Below are 19,888 nucleotides of genomic sequence, written 5' to 3'. Positions count from 1 at the left end.
TTAGGGAATACTATTCCGAAATAGCAACTCCCATACCAGTGATGAGGTAAACTAAAATAAGCTTTGTTTCCACATATATAATAAATTCCAGGAAATACTGGATCAGTTTTTCCTTTTAGTCCCCAACCCCCAATTATTAAGAAGTTATGTTCACATTCATTTGAACCAATAAATACATTGTTATATTCTGTTTTAAATGTATGGAGATCGATTTTCCCTTTCTTTTCAAAGTCCAGAGACAAAGCAGCATGAGTCTTGCCAGTTACTAAAAGGTCTTCCCTTTCAGCCCATTTAGGTATCTGAGGTTTCGGTTCAGAGGCCCTTCTTTGGAAATCCTGTCTTCTATGTTCTACTAAATTCAAAAATATATTTTCTTCTTCATGCAATTTACAGGTTAAGTTGTGTTTATGTGCATCAGCTATATCTATTGTCTTCATTGTTAGGAAATATTCACCCATGCATTGTGAGTCTATGGTACTAAGGACAGGGTTCATGCTGTTTCACATGGGAACTTCTTAACATATTACATCTACATTTGAATAATAATACTGCAGTTTTCCAGTTCTATAGAATAAACTTGCTAGTACACTACATGAAATACCATATGTCAAGGGTAAATGATGATAGGTTACCCCTTCAGCTACTGAGCTTGCCAATTTCATGCAAACATAACAATCACTAACTTCCATAGTTTCTACATAATGTACTACAAGATTTGCAAATACATTTAAATCAGTTTCATTCTTTTCCACAGTGTGGTGTAAATCTAGCTCATCTGGTGTTTCTAAGTCTACTCTATCTCCTTTAATGTTTGCAACTTCTGTATGTGTGTTAGTACTATTTTGGTTGTCAGTGACCATCAAATAGGGAATAGCTATTGCTAATATCACCCATATTATGAGCACTAATATTAAACTACATATACAGATCCTACAACAACGCTTTTTATACAGCTTCGTTTTGGTTTTTCAGCAACATTTTTATCAGACATATTTGGACAAGAAGATTATATCTTCTTAACTTCAGAACCTGGTATGAGATAACTCCTTAAGCGTCTTTTCTCTTTCAGGTCGGTCTCACTTCTTCAATTTGTTCAACATTCAGTTCTTCATCACTTTCTTCATTTAAATTGAGATTTTCAAAGTCTTCAAGAATAACATATGTCCACTCCGGACCTTTGAACTTGTTATTCAATGTTTTCAACCTTTGACTCCTTCGTTTTGATGTTACTTTAGAAGGTCCAGATTGACTAGTTACTTCATTTACTTGATCAGGTTCTTCACTGATTGTCTTAAGACGATATCTCAGTCTCTTGATAATTCTTGGCCAATTATCACCTTTTCGACTTTTCTTAAATTTCACTGCACTGCCAGGTTCTTCAAGACTCCTTTTATTTTCTTTAGATTTTGGCACAACTTGATCAGCTTCGTCTTCAGATTTCCTCTCTATCTGACCTTGTCCAGGGATTATTGTTTTTGCCTGTTCTGCCTGGATGGGTTCATCTACCTCAATCTGACCCTGTTCAGGATTAGTGATATCTGGTTTTTCTTCTGTATCCTGATCTTGCGTTTCTATGCCTATGTGGTCCTGTTCAGGTCTTTTTACCTTCTTCTGCCTGAACGTTTTCTCTAAATCCTAGCTGTCCCTCCTCAAACTCAGTAATAGGGCTTTGGGTTTCTTCTGTCTGAGTATATTGTTCTCTCCTTAACTGTTCCTGCTCAGGCTCCTTAAAGTTGTTTCCCTATTTTCCTGAGCGAGTTCTTCTCTTCCTGTCTGGTCCTCACTCTTTTCCTGTCTGTCTAACTGTGTTTGACTCCTAGTTCTTATAAGTACTTCAGGTAGGTCCACCACTGGGATCCAGTCGTCCTGATAAGTGCTCGGTTGTTCTTGAGCAGCTACCTCAGGATCTTCTATAGGAAGTTCTTCAGCTGCACAACCTTCAGCACCATCAATTTCTCGATTCAACTGAAACTCTTCTTCTTCAGGAGCTGGTACCCTTTTTGTATGACTTGCATGGATCCAATTAGGCAATGCTGCACACTTTACAGCTGTTGAGGTAGTTAATATAACTTGATGCGGTTTGTCCCACCTTGGTGCTAGGCAGGATTCTCGAGTGTGATTCTTCACAACTACCCAGTCACCGGGATTCAGATCATGCGATTGGCTCAGCTGTCTGTTAAAAGCGTCTTCCCCAACCTGATGAGAGATAGAACGCACTCTGTCAGCCAACTCTTTGCAATACTCCAAAACCAAGTCATCAGTTATATTCAACAGCTTGTGTCCTGGTACACAGGCTTTTCTCATTGCTCATCCCATGAGTATTTCATGGGGACTCAATCCAGTATTTTTGTCTGGAATACTTCTGAGTCCCATTAGAACAAGAGGTAAAGCATCAGGCCATTCCAGTCCTTTCCGAGTCTTTACTTGATTGTGCCGTTCAATTGTTCTACCACCCCAGAAGCCTCTGGACGGTAAGCGCAGTGCAATTTTTGTTCGACTTTGAATGCTTCACAGATTAGTCAAATTCTTTCATTATTAAAATGAGACCCTCTATCTGATTCGATCCTTACTGGAAAACCAAATCTAGGCATGAGTTCTCTTAATAAAAGTTTGGCCACTGTCAAGCTGTCATTTCTTCGGGTCGGGTATGCTTCCACCCACTTTGAAAATAAACAAACTATGACAAGTAGATATTTCAGCCCTCGACAAGCAGGCAGTTGAATGAAATCTAATTGAAGTCTCACAAAAGGACCCTCTGCCTTTCCAATCTTTCCCATACAGACCACAGGTTTCCTACCAGGGTTCATTTGTTGACATATTAAACATCTTTGGCAAAGGCTCTCTGCTACATTCCTGAACTTCGCGTTAAACCAATCTCGTCTGAAAAGTCGAATCATTGCATCTCTGCCCACATGTGTCTCCATGGTACATTCTAGCCATGGTGCAAGCATACTGTCTGGCATGACTGGTCTGCCATCATAACAAACCCACACACCATCTTCTGCCCTTCTTTGACATCCTATTTTCACCCACTCTTCCTTCTCTCTTATGTCTACTGCATCCTGAAAATCCTTCACCTCCTCCCAGGTTCCCACTCCTGCAAGTAGCATAAGTTGGCAGCTGATTCCAGAAGTTTCGGTTTGCTTGTTTAAGGCAATTTTATGCCTTGCGCAGTGTTGGGCCACTTGGTCAGCATATCGGTTACCAGCTGTCACATAGTCATCTCCTGATTGGTGAGCAGCACACTTAACCACCGCCACCTCTTTTGGTAATTGAATTGCCTCTAATAATTCTTTTACTAAAATTCCATTTTAGGTCTCGGCTGGCGTGGGCTGCGCACATGTGCAGTCTCGCTGGCGAGATTTAATGATTTGGGGTATTTTCTGTAAAGGGCATTAAGGCCTGCCCCTCTTTTCCATTGGCCGGCGTCACCGTTTATGCTAAACGGTGGCCAGCCATCGGAAAAGAGGTGTTTTTGACGTTTTTGTCCGGCTTTCTGAGCCGTCCCATTTGGACGGGCTCGTCTGCCTTCCTTCTGCCGTGAAAGCTTTCTTATCTTTATGGGGCCATGTATTTCAAACACATGGCCCCTTAAAGACAAGAAAGCTTTCGTGACGGACGAAAGTGAAAGCGGACCGAGCTTGTTGAAGGAGCCATGAGTCATTGTTTTCAGCGTTATGTGAACCTTGGACTGTTTCTAAGGGTTCGCGTGAAGGGCTCGTGTAAAGGTTTTGGAACAGGATTCAAGTTACAAAGGAGAAGTGCCGGCGGCGGTGACCTGTTTGCACTGTGTGGACCTTATGGTAACGTGTATGTTATTATTTGAATACACTTATCGGTAGTCCGTTGGGCAGCGCATGGGCCCCGCGACCATCTATTGTTTCACCGCGCGCGCACCATACCTCATTCTGTTGTCGCGTAAAGCTTCTTTGCTGTTTTCGCCTGTCACCGTTGTCAATGAGCCTTCTTGTGACGCTGCGCTGTTCCGCAAGGTTGTGGGAGCACGCACCCACCGTGAGCCACCCAATGCTCTCCTGCTTTGGGTGCCGCCATCTTTATGTCTTACCTTGCGAGTGCCGTCTCAGATCGAGTTTTGTCACCTGCAGCCCACATCACCGCGACGATGGAGAACTGTTTTCTGCTTGGGCATACGCCATGTGGACTTTAGTAGTGATATGGTTCCAAGTATTCTTCTACATGGAGTTTGGGTGAGACATCGCTCATCAGTTTCAATTCAGACAGTATACCGGTCTTGGACGTTGGAACTGAGTAATGTTTTTTTCTTCTCTCCTTTCATTTCGTGGTCTTTGCTGATGCCGGGATTTGCCATTCACTCCTGTCACATAAAATGTGACATGAAGTCTTCTGCTCCTTTCAGTGTCATGCCTGGGTCATATTGTGGTGATATCTGTTGTCAGATATGCGCATAAGTTGTATTTTCTTGCTCTTTCCACACCGTATTCACACCCATTTTGTTTTGGGTCTTTGTGCTTCGGATTAAAAGTTCACTTCAACGACCGTATGGTTAAAATGACATGTATGCCGGGTACTTGATGTCATGAAGTAGTGTGCTGTGCTCAATCTGTGCCATCTCTGTTGCTGCATTACTGAGCACTTTTATGTTGTTATGCTGTGCTCATTTTCTTGATTTATTATTTAAAGTGTTGTTATTTATGCTATGGGATTTGATCAGACATGGTTTGCTTCCGAATTTAATGATTTTTTTTTTACTACGCTTGGGTGCTGATTTTCATTGTTTTAAGGGTTTTGTTTCCTTATACTGCGTGCTAACGTGTGTTTGATACTGAGATTTAGGGTTATTTACCCTTGTGCTGTGTGAAGTGTTTTCTATGTACTTTGGTTTAGCATGATACTTTTCATCTTTTCAGGTATACAGCGCAGTTTGTGTGTTATATGGTTGACTGACCTAGTTTTTTTATGTACTTTGGTTTGCCTGAGACAATTTGTTTTGTTAGGTGTGCGAAGCAGTTTCTGCGTTATATGGTTGATTGCCTTACAGTTTTTTACGTACTGTGTTTTGCCTAACACAGGTTGCCTGGTCTGGTGTACAACGTAGCTTTGCGATATATATACGGTTGACTGCTTTACGTACTGTTATTTTGTCTAGACATTTTGCCTTGTCTGGTGTTCAGTGAAGATTTTGTTGCGATATAGGTCTGTTTACTTTAGTGATTGTTATGTAGTCTATGCTTTACCAGAGATGTTTGGTCACTTCAGGTGCATAGTATACCTGTTTTGCATAAGTTTGATTTACAGTACAGTGATTACATTATAGGTTTGCTCACTCTATATTTTACTGGGTAGTGCGTTTTACTGGGAATTTTATTCCTACAACATATAGCACCTCAAAGCACCACTCGCGGTTATCTGGTTGTGAAAGAGTGGGGGAAAGTTGCACGTTCAGGGCAACCTTGATGGAATATGGGACGGATGCAGGAAGCAGGTTAGTTTTGCTGAAAATGTTGCCTTCCCAAAGTCCGACGCGAAATGTTTCGTTAACAATGAGGAGGCCGCAGGGAGAACGTCGCAGATGGTCATCGCTGTAGTGTGAAGAGCAGGCCGGGCGTCGCAGACAGTGTAGTCGAGCTTTGTGTTGGCAATCAAAGTGGGCTGTCAATGCTATAGTACAAAGTGCAGCTTTATTTCGCATTGCCGTTGTCATTGTAGAGTGAAGAGTCGGGTCCACCGGAGATTTGCATTAGCAGTCATAGCTGTCAGCAAGTTCTCGGCATGAATAGGCCAATTTGCATCTGTAAAAAGACCAACAATTTAGAATTTCTCCTTCTCCAGAGGAGGACTGCACTCTGATACCAATCAAGGACCCAGGACATGGAGAGGCACCTCTTGGGGAACAGGGATTCATTTTAGCAGAGGCCAGCAGGGCATAGGCAGGTCCAGTTGCAGTAGGTCAGCTGAGAATTTGCAGAGAGGCCCCTAGAGATTGTGTTCCTGTACCTCAGAACAGGTGGTCAGCCAACTGACCCTTGAAGTCACTCTGCCTGGGATGAAGGGAGCACGTTCAGTCTTTCTCCCCAGAGAGCAGGGCAGGCCTCAAGCAGCAGGCCAGTCCTCTGACAGCAGGGCAGCCCTTCTTCTGTAGTAGCATCTGGTTTGGGAATGTACTGAAGAGTGGGTCTGATGGTCCTATTTTTATTCCTGGAGCCAGCTTTAAAGTGGAAGAAATGTCTTAAACCCCCCCTCCTCCCCCAACTTCAATTGTTGGTTCCAGACCTTTCATCTTCCCTGCCTTGGTCCCATGATGTCTGGGGTGACAAAAAGGCTAGTGTGATGTAGTTTGTGAGTGTGTTGAGGCAGCCCCTTTAAAATGTAAGTGGGGCTGTGCACAGCTCTGCCCTTCCCTTCTGGCAGGATGGCCCATTCTGCCAACACCTAGTCCCCTTTTCTGTCACTGTCTGGGAGGAATACACAAAGGCCAACTTCCAACTACACCTAGTCATGTGACCTAGGATACAGGATGAAGGCACTAATTGATCAGGGCAAGAAAAAGACTACTTTCTAAAAGTGACATTTTCAGAATGATGACTTAAAATCCGACTTTACCATTAAAGGGGATTCTAATTACATATAATAAGGTACCCAACGGTATCATAAGGGAGTGTTAGGCCTCATATTAATGAAACAAGAATTTAGGAGTTTTTCACTACCAGGACATGCAAAACGTAAATGTAAATGTCCAACCTTTTACATACAATGCACCCTGCCCTATGGGCTGTTTAGGGCCTACCTTAGGGGTGACATATTCTTTAAAACAAGGGGATTTTTTGACAGGATCAATTGGTAGTTCAAAACTGCACTTAGGCTGCAATTGCAGGTCTGAGAAATCTTTTAAAAGGCTAACTTACGTGGGTGGCACAATAAGTGCTGTAGGCTCACTGGTAGCATTTCATTTACAGGCCCTTAGTACATGTTGTACCACTTTTATAGGGACTTCTAAGCAAATCACATGTTCCACTTGGGTGGAGGACAATTTTACCAATGTTTAATAAGTGAGCACAAGCACTTTAGCATTGTTCAGCAGTGGTAAAGTGCACAGAGTCTTAAAGCCAACAAACAAAATCAGCAAACAGGAGGGAGTTGTCAAAAGGTTTAGGTCAAGATCACCCTAAGGCTCACAGATCAAACAAAGCACATCAAAGTAATTATCCAAATAAGTAGCACCAGGTGTCCACCACATAACGTACAGGAATTAGATTTAACACAGAGTTCTCTGTATGTATTTTGTTAAAATGTTGCTGCATATTTAACTGTTTCTAAATATGGCGGACTGGGCATGTATTCTTTGAAATACACTCTAAAAACGGTGGATGGAACGCAAGTGCTGGCCACGGAGCGAGAGCTCCAATAGAATTCTAGAGACTTCGGGTTTCTGCAGTTAACTGTGCAGTTTAATGTATTAACCGATATAGCTTATCAGCTCATTAGCCTTCAAAAAACACTTTTCATTTAGAGGCTCACTGCTGGCCATGCGAAAGGCAACTTCATCGGCATTCTATCAGACACACGTAGGGGTTTGCAGAATAGAAATATAAATTGTTTTGACATTTCCTGATTTCCCTCGAAAGATCACAAGACAGAGTTGCCACTGAAGATTAATTAATGTTTCCACTTGTTAGGTTTCATGGACAATTTAATATAATAAAAATGACATCATAAATACTATTACATTCAAATAACTATACAAGTAAACAGTATGTGATATGATAATATAAGTTGAAATTGGCATGCCATTTACACCGTAGCTTAATTGCACTTAAAGTATGTCACACAGATTAGTTAACTTGAAAAAGCTTGTCAGATGTTTAGTTCTAGAGAAGCGATTGAGGTTTTTCTGTTCTGGGTTTCAGACAAATGTAGGAACATTTTTTTTACACTCTTTTGGAAATCATCAACATATATAACACACAAAATGCTGGCCCTCAAAATTACACCCACTGTGCTATGTTCAGAACTTATTTTATCTTGGCTATTAAAACAAGGTGTCACAGTAAAAAGTGTTTGCAACAGCTGTGGTCTAAGTTTGAAAATAGTTTCTTCCAATTATTTCTATAAGTTCGACTTACATATGCTTCTTTTAAGCTTTTCTTACAGCCTTATTAATTACTTGTGTGCAACCAGCATCATGGGCATTTAGACAAAACCTTCCATCAGAAATCTTAACAAAAATTGAATTAACTCCCAAGCTGCTCTTGACTATGAGATGGCAACTGCTAAAAAAAAACATTGGCATAGCCACTAGGTCTCGCCTTTGGGACATTATAAGTGTGTAGCCATGCAACAGTTGATGTTGTTGCACCAAGGATATTGTGCTGGATAACCAAACACTTATAAGGTACCAAAGGCAAGACCTATTGGCTATGCCAATGCTTGTTAATGGGGGTCCCTGAGGATGTCAGGAAATCCCTCTGCATCCACAGTTGGCCAAAATCATGCACAACCCCATAACCATATTGACTGTCAGTGAATATGGTTACTCTCCAATTTTTCCCAATTATGCATGCTTTAATTAAAGCGATCAATTCAGCTACTTGTGCAGATCTGACTTCTGGTAAATAGGATGCTTCGACTATTCCAGTTAATGTACATACAGCGTAAGCAGCACTCAATCCTCCCTCTTCATGTCGCACGCATGAGCCGTCTACAAATAGCTCATGCTCAGCGTTTTTCAAGCATTCTTGTATGTCAGGACGTGGTTTGGTGCTAAGTTCAGTCACATCCAGACATTCATGCTCAACCTCATCTTTCACTTCTTCTTTGTAAGGATCAGGTAGTAAAGTGGCTGGGTTGAGAACAGTACATCTCACTATAGTCACGTTTTCAGCCCCCAGTATTATTCTTTCATATTTTGTCAGCCTACTGGGAGTAAGATACAGTGTTCGGGTTCTGGTTAGTAAAATCACCACTGCATGAGGAACATAAACCTTGACAGGGTGTCCCATCACAATTGACTCACTCTGTTCTATGCTTACACAAGTTGCAGCAACAGCTTTCAGGCAACCTGGTAACGCACAGGCCACAGGATCCAAGGTGGCAGAAAAATATGCCACTGGCCTTCTCATTAATCCATGTCTCTGTGTCAGAACTGAAAGTGCACAATTACCCCGCTCATAGCAGAATAATGCAAATTCTTTTGAATAGTCTGGCATACCTAAAGCGGGTGCTTCACACAAACACTCCCGCAACTTTCTAAAATATCCTATACTTTCCTCATCCCATTCGAAAGGATCTTTCGCTCTCTTTCTGGTCATTCGTATCAGGGGTTTGGCTAGTAAAGCAAACCCTACAATCCACTGCCTACAATACCCTACAACTCCAAGGAACATTCTTATTTCTTTTTGGGTTCGTGGTAACTGCATTTGTCTTATTATTCTGATTCTTTCAGAGGTCACTCTTCTAATTCCTCTTTCTATTTGATGTCCGAAGTATTTGACTACATTTTTACAAAACTGAAGTTTTTCAGGGGACACTTTATGTCCACCCTTTGCCAAATGATTTAGCAGTGCAATTGAATCAGCAACACAGTCATCCCGTGTATTTGACTCCAATAGGTCGTCAATATACTGCACCAGGACTGACTCTCTGGGCAATACAAGAGATTCAAGGCTTCTTTTAAGAATGTTATTAAAGATTGAAGGGCTTTCAGTGTACCCTTGAGGCACACGATTCCAGACGTAAACATGCTCTTCAAATTTGAATGAGAATAAAAACTTGCTATCTGGATGCAATGGAATAGAAACGAATGCATGACATAAATCGATTACTGTGAACCATCCTGCTTTCCATGGTATCTGATAAAGAATCACAGATGGATTAGGCACTACTGGGCAGCATGGTACAAAAATCTTATACATTTTCCTAAGATCTTGAACCAACCTATATTTTCCATTAGGTTTCTTAATGCCAATTATAGGTGAGTTACAAGGGCTACTCATTATTTCTTTCAGGATACCTTGTTCGACCAATCGCTCTATCTGTGCAGCAACACCTGTTTTTACTTCTGGACTCATTTTGTATTGTCAGGTATTTGGATAAACAGCACCTTCTTTCACTGTCACTTTTATTGGATCTACATTTGCTATTAATCCTATCTCTATTCCAGTAAAATCCCATATTTCTGCAATTACAGTCAGTTTGACTTCTGCAGGTAATTCATTTTGTGTCATCATCGAATATAATTCATTTGCTTCTGTTCCCTGTTTAGATAACATGAACTTGTAAACTCCATCCTCATCTGGGGTTGGTATTGCAACACCATCCGGTGTGCAAAATATGATGTAATTCATTTTGCACAGTAAGTCCCTTCCAAGTAGATTTACAGGGCTTGAGTCACAGACCCAAAATTTCCAATTCGCACCTCCATTGGGTCTGTGATTGGGGTTCTAATCCGTTTGTTTGAAACACCTACAACTTGGATGTCTTCTCCCGAGAGGGGCAGGTTAGGAATGTCTGCTGTTCTCACAGTAGACCTGGTAGCACCAGTGTCCAACAGAAAAGTGATATCATTTCCTTCCACTTTGCCTTCTACGTATGGACCTGACTGATCTACCGGTAGGGATGCGCCAAGTACGCACTCCCCTTCCTCCCCCCTCAGGCACCGTCATTCCTGATCATAACCAATTAGTGGGTCCTGCAAAAGAAACTGTGATGTTACAACATTTTTCTTACCACTTCCTTCTGGAAATCCGGCATCCACACTGTACTTGGCTTGACTCACAAAATTTGATTTAGGGGCAGGTGGCAATGGACTCTGAAGATCTAAACCCTGTTGCCGATAACTCATTAACACCTCATTCTATGTCTGTGGATTTAAATTTTGATTCGGGGTATTATTAACTTGTATAGCTTTACACTCGTTCTTCCAATGCCCCAACTTCCCGCACCCATGACATGCAAAAGTTTTCTTTGCCTCTTCCCGATTCAACCTTCCCCGAGGTTTTCCCCCATTATTGTCTCCTTGACCTTGTGCTCCTCCTTGATTTTCTGACTGTTTATTTAATTGGAGCTCTTGTTGTTCAGCTAATTTTACTTGAGCCCACATTACTTTTTCTTCTAGGGCTTTTAGTTTGTTATCAATTTCAATCACAATATTTAGCATATTTTAAAATCTCATCGATGGGCTTAGATTGCCAACACGGCATATGCTGCTTAATCATTTGAGATATATCCAATCTCAGCCCAGACACAAATCGGTACACAAAATGAGTCATGTCTTTGTTCTCTAAGCTTTCAAATCCACTATACTGTTTGAACATCTGTAAAAGACGTTCATAGTAGGCATGTACAGACTCATTCTTTTCTTGGGTTGTTCTGTCTATTTTTACCCAATCTGTTTCCTTCGGGGGAATTTTACTTTTTAGGAAAGTTATTAATTGATGATATTTTTTCATTACATCTTCTGACAGAGCTCCTGTCTTTGAATCTCTTGGATACTCCTCACTTGGCCAATCTACAGTAATTTTACATTCTGTCCACAAATCTGCAGGTACCACCATGTCAAACAGACCATCTGTGAGAAGTTGGCCTGGCATATGCTGATCACTAGTTATAGTGGCCACCTTGCACCAGTCCAATTCGACTCTTATGGTAGATAGGTATAAGACAACCTTTTAAAGAAAGCTATCCTAGTGGTAGCTGTGGAGAGCAGCCTTCAGGCTAAGCCTCAGAGGGATGTAAAGCAGCTTGTTTTACCTTATAATCTCTTGAATTACCAAATGAAAGGACACCACACAGGTGTATATATATCAAATATATATGTATTTATTACTAGACACACTCTACTAATCTCTTTATGAGATTAGAGACCAGGTACACAATCAAATGTCAACGTTTCACAATAAATTAAGCACAAATATGGCTGGAGCCCCATGGGCGTATCGAGCCATATACTAAGAAAGTGGTATAAGGATGTCGACTTGCAAAATAACAAGGCCTAGGGCATCGCTGGGGCTTCACTACTGCAGTGTTAGCAGGTAAGTAACAGGCCCACGGGAGACGCTTGCAGTGTGTGAAAACAGCCGCGGGTTCCCTATTGGTAATAATGGTGCAAGTCGCGGTTAGATTTTTAAAGTTCTAGGGTACTTCGAGGAAGACTACAAGCAAGCCACTTACAAGGTAAGTATTTCGAGAGCCAACACACACTAGGGCACCGGAGTGCACGAGCTACCTCACCCAGGGAAGCCGGGTGCATAGCTATCTTTTGGTGTCGGATCGCGTCGCTGTTTTCTATGGAGACCAAAGAAGACTTGCCATTTGCGTCGTCTGAAGAAGTGTCCGGTGGAATCCAAGCCTGGATTCAAGATGGAGAAGACCTGAAAATTGAAGGGACAGGAAGATGGATGACCACGGATGTCTGGTGATTTCAGGTCATCGATGGTGTTTTGACTCTTCGCTCACGAGGTCCAGGAGCGACCGATGATGACCAGCAGCTGGATTTGGAGTGTCCCACAACGTCTGCAGCTGATGGCGGTGTTGGCAACTGGTTTGGAGCAAACAAGTCTTGGCAACTGCAAGTCTCGTGTAGACTGAAGAAAATCGATGGTGCAGACCAGCAAGGTCTGAGCGACTCGCCCAGCAAGGGTAAGTGAGGTCAGGCCTGGAGCAACCAGGAGAGCCCTTTGAGTCGATAGAAAAGTCTTCGGGGGACCCACTAGCCAACGGGCAAGTGATCGCGAAGACGCCTCTTCAGGAAATGCTTCACAGGAGTTCATGGTCACTCGGGACGGGGTAGGCCGCTGATTTTTGGTGCAAGACCTGCTGGAGGCTTGGGCCACAAATGGTCCAATGCACAAGTTCGTAGAACGTTGTTTAGGGTTTGCATTCGACAATAGTGCACGGTCCCCGGGTATTGCTGTTCCTCGTCACTCGTGGGGTCCACTCGCCACAGCTTCGCTGGGGACTCACAATGGCCGTCGAGAAGTCAGGAAATCCACCTCCGGGGCAGCAGGGACTTCGAACTCCGGCGGGAGTGGGAAAGTTTGCAACCGTTGATTAAGGTTTTTGGTGCCTGCCAAGCAGGGGAGTCACTCCTTGACTCCAAGGGAGATTCTTCTGTCTTCCAAAGGTAGTGGAACATCGAAGGGCCAGGATTCTTCTTTGTAGAGCATCGTCCAGGGTTATCTGATTTGTAAAGGCAATGCTTGCTATCTTATAGTGAAGATAGGGGAGGGACTAGCTCTATGACCACTCCTCTAGGAGGGTCAGGGGAGGGAGTGGTTACACCCACTTCCCTTTGTCCAGTTTCGCACCAGAGCAGGGACAGGTAGCCCCTGAACCGGTTTGAGCTGGCATATGCACAGAGGAGCCTACTGCTCCCCCAGTGCAGGACTTCAAAGCACTCTAGGAGTGCACCCACCCAGCCCCAATACACTAAATCCTGTCTGGAAGGTGGTGACACCTGCCTGTGATAGGATGCCTTTTTTTGGGCAACCTCCACTGCGAGTTTCAGTCAGCAGCAGGAGGGCAGCCCAGTGTCTGTGCTGGTGGCATCCATTTTGTGATACCAGGGCTCTATACCATTTCTATCGTTTTACATGTCGTCCCCTCTAGAAGGGTGGGATCATGCTCCCACATCATGGACTGATGTGGGGGTATGATTCCAAGTTGTTTGACACCTAACACGACATGTTTTAATGCAGTCATTCCAAAGTTAGCATTTTGATGCACTTAAGAGTATATGGTTTAACCGCATCCACAAACAGCCATAGAGAATAGACTCTGGTAGCTGCAGAGGGGCCCTGCTCAGGCAGAGGCACCCCCTCACATTGTAAACCACACACCCTGCCCTCAGGATTGATAGGGACTGCCATAGGGGTGGCTGATAGGTTTATATGTGTGTGTGTATAGTGAGATATAGGAACCTATACCTCTGTGAGGAGTGCTAACACTACCTCACACAGGCTGCAGTAGCAGACCTGTGGTGTCAGATTGAGTCTGCTTCCCAGGGGTGGCATAATACATGCTTCAGCCCCTGGTAGGCCTGTGAAGTACCAATGCCCTAGGTACCATATACTAGGGGCTCATAAGGTACCACAGTATCCAATCACTAGTGCATCTAATATGCACACCAATCATTTAAGGGAGTAAGCAGATAGGCTGGGGTCCTGGATAGCAGGATCCCAGCCAGACTAGTCATAAACCATTCAAACACCAGGAAAAAAGTGGGGGCAACCATATAGTCAGATTCCACCTTCCTACACCATCCAAATCCTTTGATAGAAACTTTCACAAACCTCTCAACTTGTCTGTACCACTCCACTGGTTTCTCTCTCAATTTTGGGAAAACATTTGTAAATGACAAAATATCCTTTCTATTCCATGGCACATGTACGTACCCCTCCCCGGGTACTTTTCTCATTGGATACAACCTCTCAGCCTTTTCTGTTTCTCTCATGGCATATTCAGATGTCGTTCGATTTACCTGTGCTTATTCCTTTTTCTTTGCCCATCTAACTTTCCATCTTTCAAGATCTCCCCACTTTTGCAACAGAAATAACAATTCCCTGATCTGCAACTTTCTTCCAGACACCTTCATGTTTTCCAAATCCATATCAGAAAATTCTGCTCTATATGGTTTCTGAAACATCTTTGATTTCCCTATGTCAATTTTCATTTCCGATGCCAAATTTGTCAGTTTCTCATGGAATGCCTGTGTATTTCGTGTAATGCTTCTCCAAATAAACAGTCATTCTTCCTCACTGTATGTGTTTAATCTGTCTAGACCCACATTTCCAGCAACCATTTCTTCCAATTCTACTCTCAATTTGAAAATGTCTAATATTTTTGGCTGTGACTTTGGCTTCTCTATTTCTTGAGACCATCTCTCTATATCTTCTGGGGTTACTATGGTGGCACTTCTAGTTCCTGATGTTTCTAATCTAACTTTCTTTGAACAACTGGGAAAATTGATCTTCGGAGTTTCCATCATCGGTTCCCTTATGGGCAAATCCATCACTGATATTACTGATTCACATTCACTTACTTGATCATCTATTATTATCTTTTCTTTTCTAGGTTCTATGCTTGGGGTAGGCATTACAGGAACTTTAAGACAGTTTGATTTTTCACCATACAATGGGACTACTGGACCTATGGTTACTGGTATAGTCAATGCTTCGGGATGTGCATTTATCTGAGCTATTCTCTGAATGAATTCATCTCTATTTTCATTTATTGCTACCCTTTCCTTTTCTTGAAGTACCCTGTCTGCAGTGTATTGTACTATCTGGATAACCAAAGGTGTTCCTATCATCGGGGCATTAGGGGTCATTCTATTGAATCCATCATTATAAAGTGGAGGACTTTTCATCAATATGTCTTCTAGGTATCCCTCTTCTGTTTCTCCGCTACCTAACATGGTTAGTCAACCAATCAATCGCTTGCTTTAACTCTAAAAAATTTCCAATACCAGCGCGTTTTCTAGTCTGAGGACCAATCAACTTTTACTCTGCTCGCTTGCTCAGCCAATGCTTGTGTGGCTTTTCTGGGACGTCAGTATCACTCCTTACTACTGACCCCTCCTTTACAATTTTCGCATCAACAATATGCCCGCTGTTTCAATCAATCCCAGCGCGGCTCTCAGTGACGTCAGTGCAGCACCCGCAACTGTCCCCTCCTTTACAAGGTAATGCGAAAACTTATTTTCTCACAAAATTTTCACACAATTTCATTAATTAACAACGTATAAACATTCGCTATTGTGTCTGACCCACTAATTCAAAGAATAGTAAGATTTATTTTACAGCGAGTAAAACCCTTCCGCTTACTCTTCACTCACTACAAGTAAAACCTTTCCGCTTTACTTTTCACACAAGCATCAGAGAACCTGCTACTCCTTCAGTATTACCCTTTCTAGGTGATATAATACCAAACTTTCACCAGCGAACTCCTCGTTATCAACTTTTCTCACTAACATACAAGAAATGATTCCCTAACTTAGTGCTTCCAGTCCTGCATAACTTTCAGCACTTTCCCGATCCAGACCAATAACCTCACTGCAGTGTGGCTTCCATCAACCACCCGCTATTCAATATTTCTGGGAATTTCTAGACAACATAAAACAATACATAACGGGTTTTGGTTAAAACATAAATCAATAATTCAAAATTTCAAATACAATCCTCACCTAACTAACTATACTAACCATGCCTTTGCTACAAAGAAAAACTGATGCAGCGGAGTTTACCGGCTCTATACATACATACATACAACACTCATTTGGGCCCATATACATTCATACACTCAATGAGCTAGCAAATATCCACTGGTCATCAATTTTATTTTACCCTAGGAAACCTTTACACCAGTATTCTTACCATTCCTGTCTCCTGAGTAAATGCACATTCGAAAGATCTAGTAGTAGATTAGAATAGGGAGGAAATAATAGGATACATTTATCTTTTATTCAAAGAACCACATACTCAGAAGGAGTTTTAAAAGTTTATCTGAATTAATAATTTTGTGAGTCAAATCAGAACACACATGGAAATGCCAGAATTTTCCATCAGGAAAATAGGAAAGCTAGCTTATAATCAGTTGCATCAATTAAATTCTTGCAATGACAGTATTTGACTGGGAGCAAATATTACGCTTGCCAAAGCCAAGTAACACCCTCCTCGTGCCATTCAATTGCAAGTTATTCTTCAAGGAACAAGGGCTGACCATACAGATCCAATTTTCCCGGCTCAAATTATGCATGGAATTGCCAGTTCTGTGCCAATCAGTGCAGTTGGTAAAAGGAGGTGATGGGTCAGGAGGGCTTCAGGGCACGAGGATGCTAGAACCAGGGAGAGAGGAGTCATCCATGCTCATCTCATGCTGCAGGACGGACTCCAACGGAGCAAAAATTATGCTTGTGCATGCAGATTGGGCCTAAACCTAATGAGAATTTGCCTGCCAGGTTCTACGGATGGTAAAATTGTGGTCATTGTTGCTGCACTAGGAAAATCCTGGTGGTGCGAGATTTCGAAGCCTGCCAGGTTTTGGGGGAGTGGTATTCCCTCCTAGGATAACTCTCGCTGTGCTCATAATAGAGTCACATTTGAATTCCGGAAGCCGTGGGCTATTTGAAGTCGCTCTCTTTGCAGAGCTCTCTTTGCAGAGCTGCTCTTCCCCACTTCTTGAGACCCTCCCCTGTTTGCAGCAGAGGGATTTAGTGCGCCTGTGCACATGACGGAATGGTTCGGGGGGATGCTGCTAGTTACTGGACGCTGCTTGCCCTGATTGCAGTTACCTGCAGTTACCTGTTCTTACTGCCCTTCTTCTGGCTCCTACGTCTCTCCCCCGCCGTCGCCTGCCACCGCGACCGCTGTGAGGGGAGAGCGTCCGGCGGGACTTCACTACCCAGGTCCCCTTGCAACCTTTTGTGAACCGGAAGGAAACCCCACGGACCTTGCGCGCCCGGAGGCGCTACTTAATCGATCCAGCCCCCGGCAGAGCGGGGGATGCTGCTAGTTACTGGACGCTGCTTGCCATGATTGCAGTTACCTGTTCTTACTGCCCTTCTTCTGGCTCCTACGTCTCTCCCCCGCCGTCGCCTGCCACCGCGACCGCTGTGAGGGGAGAGCGTCCGGCGGGACTTCACTACCCAGGTCCCCTTGCAACCTTTTGTGAACCGGAAGGAAACCCCACGGACCTTGCGCGCCCGGAGGCGCTACTTAATCGATCCAGCCCCCGGCAGAGCGGGGGATGCTGCTAGTTACTGGACGCTGCTTGCCCTGATTGCAGTTACCTGTTCTTACTGCCCTTCTTCTGGCTCCTACGTCTCTCCCCCGCCGTCGCCTGCCACCGCGACCGCTGTGAGGGGAGAGCGTCCGGCGGGACTTCACTACCCAGGTCCCCTTGCAACCTTTTGTGAACCGGAAGGAAACCCCACGGACCTTGCGCGCCCGGAGGCGCTACTTAATCGATCCAGCCCCCGGCAGAGCGGGGGATGCTGCTAGTTACTGGACGCTGCTTGCCCTGATTGCAGTTACCTGTTCTTACTGCCCTTCTTCTGGCTCCTACGTCTCTCCCCCGCCGTCGCCTGCCACCGCGACCGCTGTGAGGGGAGAGCGTCCGGCGGGACTTCACTACCCAGGTCCCCTTGCAACCTTTTGTGAACCGGAAGGAAACCCCACGGACCTTGCGCGCCCGGAGGCGCTACTTAATCGATCCAGCCCCCGGCAGAGCGGGGGATGCTGCTAGTTACTGGACGCTGCTTGCCCTGATTGCAGTTACCTGTTCTTACTGCCCTTCTTCTGGCTCCTACGTCTCTCCCCCGCCGTCGCCTGCCACCGCGACCGCTGTGAGGGGAGAGCGTCCGGCGGGACTTCACTACCCAGGTCCCCTTGCAACCTTTTGTGAACCGGAAGGAAACCCCACGGACCTTGCGCGCCCGGAGGCGCTACTTAATCGATCCAGCCCCCGGCAGAGCGGGGGATGCTGCTAGTTACTGGACGCTGCTTGCCCTGATTGCAGTTACCTGTTCTTACTGCCCTTCTTCTGGCTCCTACGTCTCTCCCCCGCCGTCGCCTGCCACCGCGACCGCTGTGAGGGGAGAGCGTCCGGCGGGACTTCACTACCCAGGTCCCCTTGCAACCTTTTGTGAACCGGAAGGAAACCCCACGGACCTTGCGCGCCCGGAGGCGCTACTTAATCGATCCAGCCCCCCGCGACGCGGGATCGCGCGCGGGCTAAGCCCGGGCAAAGGGCGGGCCGTCTGTGGCCGTCAGGGGCAGGAAGAGGCTGGGCTGGGCCCCCCCTCTGACGACCGGAGCAAGCGACGAAAGGTAGAGCTTCACTTGGACACTGTACCCATTCTAGTCTAACCGTGTTGCATTTGTTCACCTCCTCTCTAGGACCACCTACACTAGCCTTGATACAATCCCAGCTTACTGTACACCAATTAAACCACCCACCATGGCTACACCTAGCACAAGGAGTAGAACCTCACTGGGAGGCTCTGTGCGTGGCACACTAGACAATTTCATCACTAGGGCCGCCTCAGTCCTTGAGCAAGAAATCGCTATAGTAGAGAGACGCCTTTCGGCTGAACTCGCACAAAATAAGCGCTCCTCCCTCGGACCTATTCGATCAGCACTGTCTCCGAACCCTACAATTCCTGTTCCCTCCGTAATACACGATACCCCCAGTGATTCTAGGACGTCCTCACCTATTCTCGAGTCTATATCTTCAGCTCACTTCCACACTTGTTCGCCACTTTTGGCTGCCAAATCCCACCTCAAAGTTCCCTCTGATTGCATACCGTCAACTGCATCACCCCTCAGGTTTACTGCTACCAATCCTAAACAGACGAAGCCCACAAAATCAACCACTACTACTGTCCCTCCCCCCCCCCCAAAAAAAGGAGGAGATGCTTAAAAAACGCTAACTCGAACAAAAAAGTCCAAAAAGAAGTTACTTACCCCTTAAACACTAAACACACAAACGATTCTGGTTCCCAAGGTAATACTTGTACCCATGATGTAATTGTCAACGAACTGATGGGCCGATTAGAAATTTTAGTAAAATCTCTTGTTCTTCCGGTCCTAGAAAGAATAAAGGGTTTATCCACACAATTAGATTCACTAGAAAAGCTGACACAAACAAATTGTGATCAACTCGAATCCCTATCATTACATAGAATTATGCCAACAACAAAAAGCCCCGTTGATCTTATTTCACCTTTAGTAACAAACGAAAGCAAAATAACCGCAAAAAGAACTATAAAACCAGTTATGCAAGAAACTCAAAACCACTCGCGGCTAGTTAAAGAGAGCAACACTGACACAGTCCAAGGTCAGAGCACTGACAATACTAAAACTGTTAACTTAAACCAGAAACAAGACATCGTACCTGCTGACACCCCCATCAG

This window comes from Triturus cristatus, chromosome 1_1, assembly GCF_964204655.1.
Source record: "Triturus cristatus chromosome 1_1, aTriCri1.1, whole genome shotgun sequence".
Lineage (NCBI taxonomy): Eukaryota > Metazoa > Chordata > Amphibia > Caudata > Salamandridae > Triturus > Triturus cristatus.
This window is presented reverse-complemented; position numbering follows the sequence as displayed.